We start from the raw sequence: 15,051 nt of genomic DNA on the forward strand, positions 1-15,051 counted from the left end.
AAATGAATAAAAAGATTTCCAGGCCCTGAAATCTGATAAAGTCAGCACAAGGTAGGACAACAGCAGTCAAAACAGAGGTTGCTCATCACAATGCCTAATACTAATTAAATATTTTTTGTCTGTTTTGGGAGAAGGAGGCTGGTTTATTATAAAAAAAAAAAAAGGCACTGTTCCGCTGTAAAACGATAAGTATTCTGTTATATAGCAATTTAGATAAAATGTTTTTCTTTTTCCACAATAAATTTTGTTTACATATTTTAAATTGTTCATATTGTATACAGTGACATATTGTAAAATTTTGAAAATAAGAACAAAGAATAATCATGAGGGAGTCAAAAGGCAATCAAAAGGAATCTGTATTTTACAAAAAAAATGAATCTTCAGGAATTTTCCTACCTGTTAATCTTGCATATGAAGGCTGTATCTGAATGAAAACCTAAGTTGCACAGTTGTCTCCCTGTAAAACAACCAGAGAAACACAGAAACAAGAGATGAGGCGGCAAATATATATATATATATATATATATATATATTGCAAATAAACACACAGCAAAATTAAGAAAAAACATCCAACCAACATCAGTAAAACAGACAAAGAAAGAGCAAAGAAAGCAAAGCCCAGAATTTTGTAAATCATCTGCAAACTATTTAAAGGAATAAGGGTCTTATGATTCCATCACCAAGGCAACCCCAGAGCCATAATTCAATGGAACTGACTCCTTGTTCAGGCTGAAAGTAGTTTGAGCTCTACAAAACTTCTGATTTTCACTCTGCAAAAACAAACACAAATCATGCAAAAAACACAGAAATGCAGGTTTGTTTTTGCTTTGTTATTTTTGAAAGACATTACAAGAATTCCTTTTGCTCAACTCTGAACACTGGCACGATCTCTGTTAAAAAGGTACTAACTATACCATTCATGTCTGATCTGATTTAATGCAATGTGTCAAGAAGTATTATGACAAGGGAAACTTAATGACGGAAGCAAAATAATTATTCAGCCTCCTAAGTAGCACCCTCTGTAGGAATTTTCATGAAATGGTAACAGTGGGGTATCATGTCAGTAATTAATATTTCCTGTAGATATGCTGTCCCCACAGATTTAATTTGCCCATAAATGTTTTCTCAAGTATCTGTAAATTAACTCAACTCTGCACTTTTCCATTTGAAAGCTCACTATCTCTTCCACATAGGTTTGAAAGATGCTTTGAGAAGGAAACCTACAGCTCTTTAGTTGTCATACATCATTTAAAGTGAAGTCTAAACATGGCCTAAAGTATAGCCAAACCTTGATGTTCGACATGTGGATTCTTCAGTTAAATCAATGCCAAGCAGAGACTGACTACTTACACTTTTACCACTCTACTTGTTTGTTCATTCATCACAAAACTACTGCACTCATGGACATTTCCTTACTGCTCTGTTCACAGACTAGGGCAGAATTAAGTTCTGTTTCTGACATTGCTGATATTATATACAGATAGATTGCTTATAAGGCATCTAGGTCTGTGGTGCCAAGCTTCAATTTCTGCACAATTCATTTTCTTTGTATTAGATTGACTAAAAAGCTTGGAACACAAGGTTTTGGGGCTTCCAAATACCTCATCAGAAGTATCAGCAGATAGCTACTAATTACATAGTTACTTTTTTGTATCCGGTGAATGTGAGTGAACCCAGCTTCACAGCCAGGAAGTTAAGATTCTCCCATCAACCCTCGCAGCACATAATAAAAAGATAATGAAACCCTATCTTCCATGTAAATTACTCATAGAAGAGAACACCGGATAGTAGACAGGAGAATTAAGCAAGTTTCCTACACAGTGAGTTACCAGCTGAGCCTGCTGTCAGTATGGATTACAACAACACCAAACTGTTGTTTCTTATGTTTTACATGACATTTCATTTAATTATAAAATATGTCCTAAACACCTCATAAAAGTAATAAATGACACTGGAAAAGAAAGCACCACATTAAGGAACACAAGAAGCTAGAGCTAAACCAGATACCTCCATAGTAGGTGATGGCATATCTTCAGAAGTACAAGAGATATCACCTGAACAAGAGTTCACAGAGTATTATCAATTTGCCAGCATGCCTGTTTTCACCTCACAAAACATCTGTACTCTCAAAGAAACTTCGGTTTAATCCAGAAATTCCAACTACTCCCACACAGTGATTCAGGAGACTTGGAAGAGCTTTTCTGCTTATTTTGTGATTGGGAGTCCTTCCATGAACAAGAAAATACTGAGGATGCCACAGCAGGGGAACCTGTTCAAACTCCCAGATTTCTCTCGCAAGCAGAAAACTCCAGAAAGGACACTTATTTTAGTACTTGAAGATAGTAAGTGAAGGTCCAAATAAAGCAGGATGAACTGCAATCAGGACCAGGACAGAGAATTTAAGTTTTCAGAAGAAATATTATAGTGCAAGACTTTTAAAAATGCCTAAGTTGGGTTACCACTGAATGGGTGTTAGGGGGCTTATTCCTTCACCCACTTACTTCCCTGGTCCTTCTCGTATGAGCAGAGAGCAACAATACCCGAAGTCCAAAGATGCAAACAATTCGATGTTTATTGGGGTGAACTTCCAGCAAGCATAATTCCAGTTTCCTTCCTTAGTGTCCCCCTTCCCAGCTCTGACACCACAGAGCCTTACCTGTGTCCCTGTTCCCATTCCCCCCCCATTAGCAAAACATGATTCCAATTTCCCCACCTCCATTCCCTGTTCCCATTTCCCCCCTTAGCAAAACATGATTCCCATTCCCCCTTACTTCCTGATTGACTGCAAACTACATAGTAAAACTTGAGTTCTGCTTAGCTATCCCTTAACCTATCATTTTACTGAAATTTAACTAACCAATCCTAACATATTGTAACATGATTATTCAACCAATTATATCCCACCACCTTAATTAGTTTACACCCAGCAAAATTAATTATACAGCAGACAGAAACAATCACAGAACTAGACAGAGACCATGCAAATAATAGCAAAGTGGAAACTATAATGACAAAACCATACAGAAGTGACGATTTCACAACTACATCTATAAAGACATAAGGGTTTCCCAGCTGTGTCTGTTGATAAGTGAGTTCTTACCAAACAGAAAACTATCAAACTAAATTTCCTTTTACATCCTCTAGGCTCTTCCCTTTGTCTGGAGGTGATCAGCATTATCAGGACAGGATTGTATTCCTAACAGCCCAATAGCACCTTATTTCAATGTGACTAGTTTGGAATGTGAGGATGTGACCCTTCACTTCCCAGCTTATGGCTGCCTCTACTGTTTAGCCAAAGACCTTAGCCTAAGAACAGGGCCTCAGACTGTCACAGTGAGAAAAGGCCTTTACATTGGCAGTGATTTTGATTCTTTCTTTTATACCTCTAGAACTAGCTAAGTGATAAGAATATACTTAAATTCTTAGAGTATAGGCCTTTACAGACAAGCCTGAATATCTATATCCTAACAATGGGAACTGAGGGAGCTCACGACATTTGAAAATCAGGCCACTTATATACTTGCCAGCTATGGATTTAGGAACGAAATTAAGGCTTTTTTCTTTTCTTTTCTTTTTTAAATCTTGTCCGTAATCATTCTTAAAATAAAGGGGTAAGAGCTTTAATAATTGTGAACAAAATATATATTATTAAAGACTTAACACTCACAACTATAAGCCATCAGTTGTAGGCATTACTAGCAGAAGGAACACAAAAATATAGAAGTAAACTTTTCAAATTTAATTCCTTAGCATGCCCTATTAGGGACATTATATACTACACAAATTCCATCCAATATACAGACCAGGCAACCCTGACCAGACAATTATCTCAGACAATGCTCTCATTACTAACAGAGGAGGCTTCTGGCTGTGTAAAAAACATTCTCACACCAGTTACCCACTTACTTAGTTTTATCTTGCATGCTCCTGATTTTCTGCACAAGCTGACTCCCTACTGGTCACAATGGCTACAGCTAGGCTGCAACTATCAACTCTATTTAGACAAGCTAACAGCTTGCGAAAGTTCACCAGAAGAGACTAAATAGCATCATAGAATAATACTGTGAGGTGCTCAGACTCTGGATTGAACCACGCTTACTTTATTGTCAGGAATTAATCTACAGAACCGAGATATAGCAATAGGAAGTAAGCCAGCACCTCTATATGCCACCATTTGTGTGAGTGACTTAAGAGTAAATGTCCTATTGGCACAAATTACCCAGCTTTTAATATACCACAGATCCACCAATGACATTTTTCCAATCTGGATGAACAGTGGGGACAAATTAAACGAATCTCATAAACCTTTCAACTTTTTTTCTTCATAACAGTTAAAAAGAAAATTGAATAGCCTCTCTGCTCTCCAGACAGAATCAGCTTCCTGAACAGAATTTTCACCTGAGAGAGGGGGATCTTCTGCATGACCCTGAAATCTCACTATGTTTAATTGTAGATCATAGAATCATAGAATCATAGAATATCAGGATTGGAAGGGACCTCAGGAGGTCATCTAATCCAACCCTCTGCTCAAAGCAGTACCAATCCCCAATTAAATCATCCCAGCCAGGGCTTTGTTAAGCCTGACCTTAAAAACATCTAAGGAAGCAGATTCCACCAGTGCTTAACATTGCTAGTGAAAAAGTGTTTCCTAATATCCAACGTAAATCTCCCCCACTGCAACTTGAGACCATTACTCCTCGTTCTGTCATCTAGTACCACTGAGAACAGTCCGGATCCAACCTCTTTCAAACCCCCATTCAGGTAGTTGAAAGCAGCTACCAAATCCCCCTCATTCTTCTCTTCTGCAGACTAAACAATCCCAGTTCCCTCAGCCTCTCCTCATAAGTCATGTGCCCCAGCCTGCTAATCATATTTGTTGCCCTCCGCTGGACTCTTTCCAACTTTTCCACATCCTTCTTGTAGTGTGGGGCCCAAAACTGGACATAGTACTCCAGATGAGGCCTCACCAATGCCAAATAGAGCAGAATGATCACATCCCTCAATCTGCTGGCAATGTTCCTACTTATACAGCCCAAAATGCTGTTAGCCTTTTTGGCAACAAGGGCACGCTGTTGACTCATATCCAGCTTCTGGTCCACTGTAACCCCTAGGTCCTTCTCTGCAGAACTGCTGCGTAGCAGCTCGGTCCCTAGTCTGTAGCAGTGCATGGGATTTTTCCGTCCTAAGTGCAGAACTCTGCACTTCTCCTTGTTGAATCTCATCAGTTTTCTTTGGGCCCAAACCTCTAATTTGTTGAAGTCCCTCTGTATCCTCTCCCTACTTTCCAGCATATCTACCACTCCTCCCAGTTTAGTGTCATCTGCAAACTTGCTGAGGGTGAAATCCATGCCATCCTCCCAATCGTTAATGAAGCTATTGAACAAAACAGGCCCAAGGACCGACCCTTGGGACACTCCACTTGATACCGTCCTCCAACTAGACATGGAGCCATTGATCACTACCCGTTGAGCCTGATGATCTAGTCAGCTTTCTATGCACCCTATAGTCCATTCATCCAGCTCATACTTCTTTAACTTTCTGGCAAGAATACTGTAGGAGACAGTACCTTGAGACAGTACCTTGAGAACCTGCTCCATGATTTTTCCAGGGACTGAGGTGAGGCTGATTGGCCTGTAGTTCCCCAGATCCTCCTTTTTCCCTTTTTTAAAGATGGGCACTACATTAGCCTTTTTCCAGTCATCCAGGACCTCCTCCCATAAGTTTTCAAAGATAGTGACCAATGGCTCTGCAATCACATCAGCCAACTCCTTTAGCACCCTAGGATGCAGCACATTCGACCCCATGGACTTGTGCTCGTCCAGCTTTTCTAAATAGTCCCGAACCGTTTCTTTCTCCACAGAGGGCTGGTCACCTCCTCCCCATGGTGTGGTGCCCAGTGCAGTAGTCTGGGAGCTGACCTTGTTCATGAAGACAGAGGCAAAAAAGCATTGACTACATTAGCTTTTTCCACATCCTCTGTCACTAGGTTGCCTCCCTCAGTCAGTAAGGGGCCCACACTTTCCTTAACATTCTTCTTCTTGATAACATACCTGAAGAAACCCTTCTTGTTACTCTTAACATCCCTACTAGCTGCAACTCCAAGTGTGATTTGGCCTTCTTGATTTCGTTTCTGCATCCCCGAGTAGTATTTGTATACTCCTCCCTGGTCATTTGTCCAATCTTCCACTTCTTCTAAGCTTCCTTTTTGTGTCTAAGATCAGCAAGGATTTCACTGTTAAGCCAAGCTGGTCGCCTGCCATATTTACTATTCTTTCTACACATCGGGATGGTTTGTTCCTGCAACCTCAATAAGGATTCTTTAAAATACAGCCAGCTCTCCTGGACTCCTTTCCCCCTCATGTTATTCTCCCAGGGGATCCTGCCCATCATTTCCCTGAGAGAGTCAAAGTCTTCTTTTCTGAAGTCCATCCATATTCTGCTGCTCTCCTTTCTTCCTTGTGTCAGGATCCTGAACTTGACCATTTCATGGTCGCTTTCTCTCAGGTTCCCATTCACTTTTGCTTCCCCTACTAATTCTTCTTGGTTTGTGAGCAGCAGGTCAAGAAGAGCTCTGCCCCTAGTTGGTTCCTCCAGCACTTGCACCAGAAAATTGTCCTGTACACTTTCCAAAACTTCCTGGATTGTCTGTGCACTGCTGTATTGCTCTCCCAGGAGGTATCAGGGTGATTGAAGTCTCTCATGAGAACCAGGGCCTGTGATCTAGTAACTTCTGTTAGTTGCTGGAAGAAAGCCTTGTCCACCTCTTCCCCCTGGTCTGGTGGTCTATAGCAGACTCTCACCACTGCATCACCCTTTTTAAAATTATTTTAGTAAGCTGCAGATCAGTATATTTTAAGAATTCCTTTGTACCCAACTGTGTCCCTCTTTTTGTATGCAGCATGCTGCACACTTGGATGATAAATGTAGTGACTGACTGACACTGTATAATTAAAGGTGACCATTTATATCATTATTGCTACCTCACGTATGGTATCAATATCATTTATATCATTATTGCATGTCACGTATGGTATCAATAGAAAAGTTATGATTAAGGCTAAGATTTTGTCATGGATATTTTTAGTAAGTCACGGACAGGTCATGGGCAATAAAGAAAAATTCATGAAAACCCGTGACCTGTCCATGATAAAATGGAGAGCTGCGGAGACCCCACATGGCCTGTGACGGCTGGGCAACTGCGGGGGCCCCCACACTCAGGGGGGCTCTTCTGCCCCCTGCAGCGGTCAAGAGCTGCTTGGCTTAGAGCTGTCTACCGCCCACGGCAGCTGGGAGCTGCAGGGTCCCCTCACCACCCATGGTGCCTCGGAGTTCCAAGGGGCCCCTGCTGCCTGGGTAGATGGGTACCCCACAGCTCCTGGCCACCACAGGCAGTAAGGGGATCCTGCAGCTCCCAGCCACTGCTGGCTGAAGTCACAGAGATATCCAGAAGCCATGGATTACATTAATTCCGTGACCTTTGTGACAAAAATCATAGCTTTAGTTATGATTTGCTAAATATGATAATCCTATTTATATGCATGCATCACCTTTTTATATGAAGTTATGAATATTGGCTACTCATTTGAATCTCAAAAATGTGTTGCATGCCTGGGTGACACCCTCCCAGACAAATTTACATCAGGATTAGATAGCCATGTGTTGGTGGCCCATTAAGGACACTCAGCTCTCACAGTGGGCCATTGAAGACATTATGCATGCTCAATGAGTCTTTCTTAGACATGTTTCACAAAGCACTGAGGCAATGGCTTCCCAGTGACTCATCATGGCATGTACGGACATGTGACGAGGATTTGGATTTGTGACCTAAGACTCCACCTTTTGCCAGTAGTTTTCCATGCTCTTGGACTGAAAGTATAAAAAGGAGACTGTGACATCACTTCTTTGTCTTCATTTCCTCTTTCACTTTCACTGCTTTCAAACAGGGAACTTAATGACACCCCCCCACCCAACTCCAATCTGTTGATGAATCCAGAGAGATTTTTTACAAGATAGCAGATTTGATATCAATGCTATAATCCTGACCAGCAAACTCTAAAGATCAATTGTAATGTATATGATTTCTTAACCATTTAATAGTCTCTCCTTTTCATATAATTAAATCTTTAGTTTTAATTACTAAAAGATTGGCTACAAGCATTATTTTTGGGTAAGATATGAGTTATATGTTGACTGGGGGTAAGTGTCCGATCCTTTGGGATTGGTAGAACCTCATGTATAGTGAATTGGGTTTTCAGTAACCTCTCATCATACAAGACCAGTTTGTCTGGAAGGGAACCAAGGGCTGGAATGCCTAAAGGGGACTGGTTTCTTGTTAACCAGTGTCATGCTACAAAAGCTCTTTTGTTACCAGTTTGGTGAATCTCATTATAAAATAAACCACCAGTTTTGGAGTGTACCTGCCCTGTTTCTTGCAGTCTGCGCACACTGACATTCATTTACTATCAAACATATTGGGAATTCACGGACATCATTAAACCTTAGTACTTGCATTGTTTTTATTAGCCTTTGACATGATGACAGAGTGAGAAAGTTTTGCCATTGGGAGTGAAAAATCACAAAGTTAATCTCGCAAAGTATGTGGACCAAATGCCTTTTAATCTGGAGATTTAGCTGAACATAACATAGACCCAAAGCAAAAAAACAAACAGGCTTACTGCAGTGAAGTGTTTGATCCAGAGCAAAGCACTAAGTGAAGATTATCAGACTCTTAAAAATGAAATCAAGCTATTAAAAGCCACTGGATAAGGGAACGGTTCTTTTTATTATTCTGCTACTATCTTATTTGATGTAGCATTAAATTGCCCTTTGGGTAAAGCAGAGAAAAACTAGTATGGGAATGTCTTGTTTTTAATGTTCACTTTCATCTGTGAACCACAAAACCAATACATCAATAACAAAACAAGTTGAAATGGTGTATGCAGTGAACACAGCACTCTGCAACAACTGCTTCTTCCAGATAAGACCCAAGGATAAAGTGTGTCCAGAGGGAGATGAAAGCAAGTCAACATAAGGTTCCCATAAGGCATAGAAGCATTTTACTTAGCATGAAGGACTCCTTATCAAGTGCATTTGTTTAGATAGGTTATAATCACACCAATGGAAAGCCTGATCTGCACTTTACAATTTTCCCATTAGCACCAAGTAAGGCTTTAAAATGCAGTAATTTGATAACAAGTTCCTTAAATGCCACGCAACATGTACCATTTACTCCATGAACAATGACATGATTCCCCTAAGATAGGGTTAATAAAGCAAAGTAAATCAGAGATTTCTGTTCATTATTTTTAAACATTCAGGAACAACTGCAGGAAATGTGCAACTTCCTAAATAGGTTCCACCTCCAGCAGTTGTCTAGACCAGATGGAAGAGTGACAAGCTCCGCTTAACATGTCATAGCTTCAGCTCAATCATAAAACAGGGCCAAACAAATCTCTTTGGAATAGGAGCCACCTGTTTACTATAAATACACCTTTTATTTCCCAAAGTTCAGCATTAATTTATGATGTGCAATGCAAAGAAGCACCCCGTCAATTCCACAAATCAATCAGCCTACTTTGAAGAGTTAAGGCCTCAATTTTTATAGTCACACTTGGGCAATTTTAGAGCCTTCCATTTACGAAGTTTCCTCACAGATTATTCAAAGTGCTATTTTCCCATAGAGTTTCTATTATACATTATTATTTCGGTTTGGTTTGTCTTCAACTTTTAATTGGTAGCTATTAGAAACAGAAATCTGTGATGCCTTCTGTTTTATCTCAGTGGCTGAGTGAGGACCGCTCTGAAAAGCTAAGAACTGGTTTCTGCCAGTAGCTATAATTTTCCATACACTGAGAAAAGAATATATTATGTGTTGTCTGTTGCAGTTCCCTTAGGAAGATGTGTGAGGGTCTCCAGACGTCTATAATGATTAGACATTTGTGTCTCGGGATGGGAGAAAAATTATTTAATTAGGAAATATTATAAGCTATAAATAAAACTCAAAGCAAATATTTAGGGTTACAACATGAGTCTATAAATCCAATGGAGGAGAGGACACTGTCACTCTCTCACTTACTTCCTCTTAACAGGACATTATAGTATGGAAATGGAGGACTGTTCCTATTCTAGTTGCCACAAGAAACTCTAGTATTTTTTTTAGTTAGTTAGTTAGTTAGTTTTCCCATAGCACACATTTTAGTACTGGAAGGAGTTAAACATGAATCTGTTTTATTATACTTACCTAAAATTAACTTTCTTCTTGGCTAAAAGCACTTTGGAGTTTAACATAGTTCATTTTTGCTACCATATTATCCAGATTAAATATAGTGCTAGATTCGAAATAGACAAGCATGTGGTGTGAAGGACATCCGAAAACTAAAAAGCTTTTATTTCTAACGATTTGCAAATAAGTCACTTTGACAGATCTTTAGCTACCTACAGATTTCCAATCCTGCTGATGCTTTGCTTAGACGACTTTCATTTATAAAATGTCTGATGCTATCCATGTCAGTATCTGGTCATTCATGTGATAACCATTATATTAGGGGACAGGGATTTCAGCCATTAAATTTCTGTGACATTGACTTCAGGAGCCATTGTGATAGATGTCATCCTACTCAGAAGTGTAATGTTCTTCAAGGTGTAGAAAAAAATAACTTATAAGTCCTTGCCAACACTAAAAGGCTACAGTGGACTGTATCACCCATTACAAGACTTCCTTGATGATAATGTGGGAAAACTTTTTTTTTTTTTTTCCACAAAAGGGCTGAGAGGAAAGGCCCACCAGTATCAGGTTTGTGTGTGTAAGCAGATGCAACAAAGGATTGGTTCATTTTTAACTAACACCTACAGGTTACCACAGCAGCTTTTTGTGCAGGCAAGATTTGTTACTGCCCACTTTGTCTGTCATATTTATCAGAAAACCTTGTGGTTCCCAGCTGATATGCATCAAGATTTGTGCCATATTTACTCTCTGGACAAGTGTTGATACATTTGTTTTCCATAGTGAAATATTTTGACAAAATGGCACTGAAAAATTGCTATATGTCGTGTACATTTCATGGAGAGTGTTGCTAACTTTTGTGATTGTTATTGTGAGACTCATAATATTTATGGTTTTCCTTAGACCCCCAGCTCCTGCAGTCATGTTTATGTGAGAATTTCAACTTTGTAGTAGGAGCAAACTGTCTGGTAGGGTTAACAAATTTCCTGTCAGAAAATTAATTGTCTCATTTTGGCTAATCAAAATGTTTCATTCTGGAATATCTTCTTTTGCCTGTGCAGCTGCAGAGCCTCATAGGAGGTATAGGTCCACGTGTCTCCTGCCCCCATTCTCCCCTATGGGCCCTGCTTCCTGGCTGGACTCCATCTCCCATGTTGCACAATAGTCTCTCCTTGTGGCTGAGCAGCCACAGTGAATCATAGTAACTGTAGATCATGAGACAAATCAAAATTGGACTGGAAACTAAAATTCCCATGACAAACTGCTGCAGATCAACCATAGAGAGAGACCACAGTCCATTATGGGAGATTGAGTACATATGGGAGAGTGGGAGCTTTAAAGCGCTCTGAATTGCTGCACTCAGGGGGGTGATTTTTCACACCCCCTAAGCCAGGAAGTTAGAGCGCTATAAAATGTAAGTGTACCCAAGCACAAAGGATAGGAATACATGGTCAGTTTTCAGAATGGAGAGAGGTAAACAGTGGTGTCTGTACTGGGCCCAGTCCTATTCAACATATTCATAAATGATCTCAAAAAAGAGGTAAACAGTGAGGTGAAAAAAATTGCAGATGATACAAAACTACTCAAGATAGTTAAGTCCCAGGCAGAATGTGAAGAGCTAAAAAGGATCTCTCAAAACTGGGTGATTGGGCAACAAAATGGTAGATGAAATTCAATGATAATAAATGCAAAGTAATGCACATTGGAAAACATAATCCCAACTATACATATAAAATGATGGGGTCTAAATTGGCTGTTGCCACTCAAGAAAGAGATCTTGGAGTCATTGTGGATAGTTCTCTGAAAACATCCACTCAATGTGCAGCGGCAGTCAAAAAAGCGAATAGAATGTTGGAAAGCATTAAGAAAGGGATAGTAATAAGACAGAAAATATCATATTGCCTCTATATAAATCCATGATAGACCCACATCTTGAATCCTGCATGCAGATGTGGTCACCCCATCTCAAAAAAGATATATTGGACTTGGAAAAGTTTCAGAAAAGGGCAAGAAAAATGATTAGGGGTATGGAACGACTGCTGTGTAAGGAGAGATTAATAAAACTGGCACTTTTCAGTTTGGAAAAGAGATGACTAAGGGGGATATGATAGAGGTCTATAAAATCATGACTGGTGTGGAGAAAGTAAATAAGGAAGTGTTATTTACTTCTTCTCATAACACAAGAACTAGGAGTCACTAAATGAAATTAATAGGCAACAGATTTAAAATAAACAAAAGGAAGTATTTTTTCACACAACACACAGTCAACCTGTGGAACTCTTTGCCAGAGGATGTTGTGAAGGCCAAGACTATAACAGTGTTCAAAAAAGAACTAGATAAATTCATGGAGGATAGGTCCATCAATGGTTATTAGCCAAGATGGACAGGGATGGTGTCCCTACCCTCTGTTTGCCAGAAGCCAGGAATGGGTGACAGGAGATGGATCACTTGATGATTGCCTGTTCTGTTCATTCCCTCTCGGGCAACTGGCATTGGCCACTGTTGGAAGACGGGATACTGGGCTAGATGGACCTCTGACTCAGTATGCCCGCTCTTATGTTCTTAAAAGCTTAAGGGCTCAAAAAAAAAGAAGGCACATTAAAAAAAATTACATTTTAAAAAACAACAACTAATTTTGGGGCAGGGAGGCTGACTCGATTTTAAACACTTGGATTTGGCAATACTGTATGGAGGAAACTGTAATTTTCTCTTGCTGTGGATCAACAAATTCAGAAATACTCTTCACAGCAACTAAATATATTAGGAACTTTATTTTTCTCATAGAAAATTATTAAGAACAGCTTAACACCTGCCTTTGTCAGTGGAAAATAGCTTAATAGTAGGAAGAGTAGCAATTCTCATGCACCGCAAGACTAATAAAGGCATTAATATGGAGACTAAGAAGTCAGAAGTGCCTCAGGTGGAGCTGATTATGACTCCTGTAAAGGTTTCCCCTTCAGAAGAAAAGAGGACTGGTTGAGGCAGGGATGTTCTCTCTGAAATTGGCTCATAACTGATATAGCTAGTAGAGTTTTAGAGCTATTTAAAATAAGGGTGACCATATAGCAAATGTGAAAAGTCGGGATGGGGGTAGGAGGTAATAGGAGCCTATATAAGAAAAAGACCCCAAAATCAGGACTGTCCCTATAAAATCGGGATATCTGGTCACCCTATTTTAAAACCCTTCTGTCTACCCAACGAAATGAGTGACCAGTTAAAAGTGGATTCCTCTGGAAGGCTTGGTTAAAGCAATTTGGTTCCTGGATTTCATAACTGTTTACATTTGAGGTAGAGTGAATTCTTTGTTGTAAATTTTGTTTGGCTTGGACATATGCAGCCTCTGAAAGGGACATCACACCTAGTACTTCTACAGCCACCTTCAGAAAACAGGTTTCAGAGTAGCAGCCGTGTTAGTCTATATTCACAAAAAGAAAAGGAGTACTTGTGGCACCTTAGAGACTAACCAATTTATTTGAGCATAAGCTTTCGTGAGCTACAGCTCACTTCATCGGATGCATTCAGTGGAAAATACAGTGAGGAGATTTATATACACACAGAACATGAAAAAATGGGTGTTATCATACACACTGTAAGGAGAGTGACACTTAAGATGAGCTATTATCAGCAGGAGAGCGGGGGTGAGGGGGAAGAAAACAGTTCTTCGAATTGGGTCATCATGTTATCTGAATAGTTTTTGCATTGATTTGATGATGTCTGAAATGTTAGTATCTGCCGTACTTTCTGGAAATACAACTGTTTTCATGAGTGAACTAATTCTGAAATGTGTGGGCTACCTGCAACTCCCACTGTATTTCATTACATTCAGCACCTCAGTATTTGACCAGGTATTCTTAATTATTCAGGGATGCCAGAACAATGTTTATAGTGGGGGTGCTGAGAGCCACTGAGCCAAACTGTAAAGCCTGTATATAATGAAAACCACTTCAAGCCATGGGGTGTGGCAGCTCCCCCACACCCTTAGTTCCAGCACGTATGTAATTATTTGTAATAACATTTATTAGTAAAGCCTCAGAAGAGTACAAAGGTGTCTTTAGAGGCAAGAGCTTTGTAAGAATTTATAATCCCCACCCAAATAAACATTTTCTGCCAGTTTCATAGGCCCAGAGATATAGATGGTGAGGAGATTAACATGAAAACTGTGAAGAAGAGTGTTTTTTTAAAGGAGGGGTTTAAAGAACAGAGAAGGCATTTGGGAAGTTTTTCAGGGACAAGGGGCAGCATAATGAAAGGCATTAAGATGAACGGAAGATGATGATAGGCACAGTTAAAGAATACATCACCGTGGCTCAAGCTACTGATAGGTATTCTGGTCCATTGCTCTGCAAAAGCTTTGCTGTGAGACTGGTAACTACGGCACTGACAAATGTGGAAACATTAAAACACATTGAGTGTAAAACATCAGTAAAGTTTTCCAGTCACTTGAGGTTTGCATAAATTAGTGAAAATTCACTTCAGAGACAGACTCTTGTACATCCAGGAGTATTTGGTAAAATATTTTAAGGGTTATTCCTTAATATTTGTGAGTAACCCTGCCACTGTTCCTTTACTAGAATGGGCAAACTATTTTGGAGACAACTGTTTCAGATCTCATCAGGCTCCCCCTTCTGGAAGCCTCAAAGTGGCTTTTCACCTAAAGTGAAAGTAGCTTAAAAGCCCAAGAGAACGCGTTAACATGTTTGCCTTTCTGTTACACCATTTAAAAATCACTCTTTGGCACTTTACCAGATTAAAATATTTCTCTCAACTTTATTTTTGGGGTTGAGTACTTAGAAATAGAAGTTGTAGGAACTTTAGTCTCTGCACACTTC

General features: G+C 39.7%; 1 long non-coding RNA gene across 1 annotated transcript in view; it reads right to left on the reverse strand.

The window, feature by feature from the left end:
• Positions 1-390: 390 nt before the first annotated feature.
• Positions 391-15,051, reverse strand: part of LOC140909992 (uncharacterized) — a 166,854-nt gene continuing 152,193 nt past the window's right edge. The window contains exon 3 of the long non-coding RNA XR_012158399.2: positions 391-457. This is a non-coding gene — a long non-coding RNA (uncharacterized LOC140909992). The remainder of the gene's footprint in view (positions 458-15,051) is intronic.

This window comes from Lepidochelys kempii, chromosome 4, assembly GCF_965140285.1.
Source record: "Lepidochelys kempii isolate rLepKem1 chromosome 4, rLepKem1.hap1, whole genome shotgun sequence".
Classification (NCBI taxonomy): Eukaryota; Metazoa; Chordata; order Testudines; family Cheloniidae; genus Lepidochelys; species Lepidochelys kempii.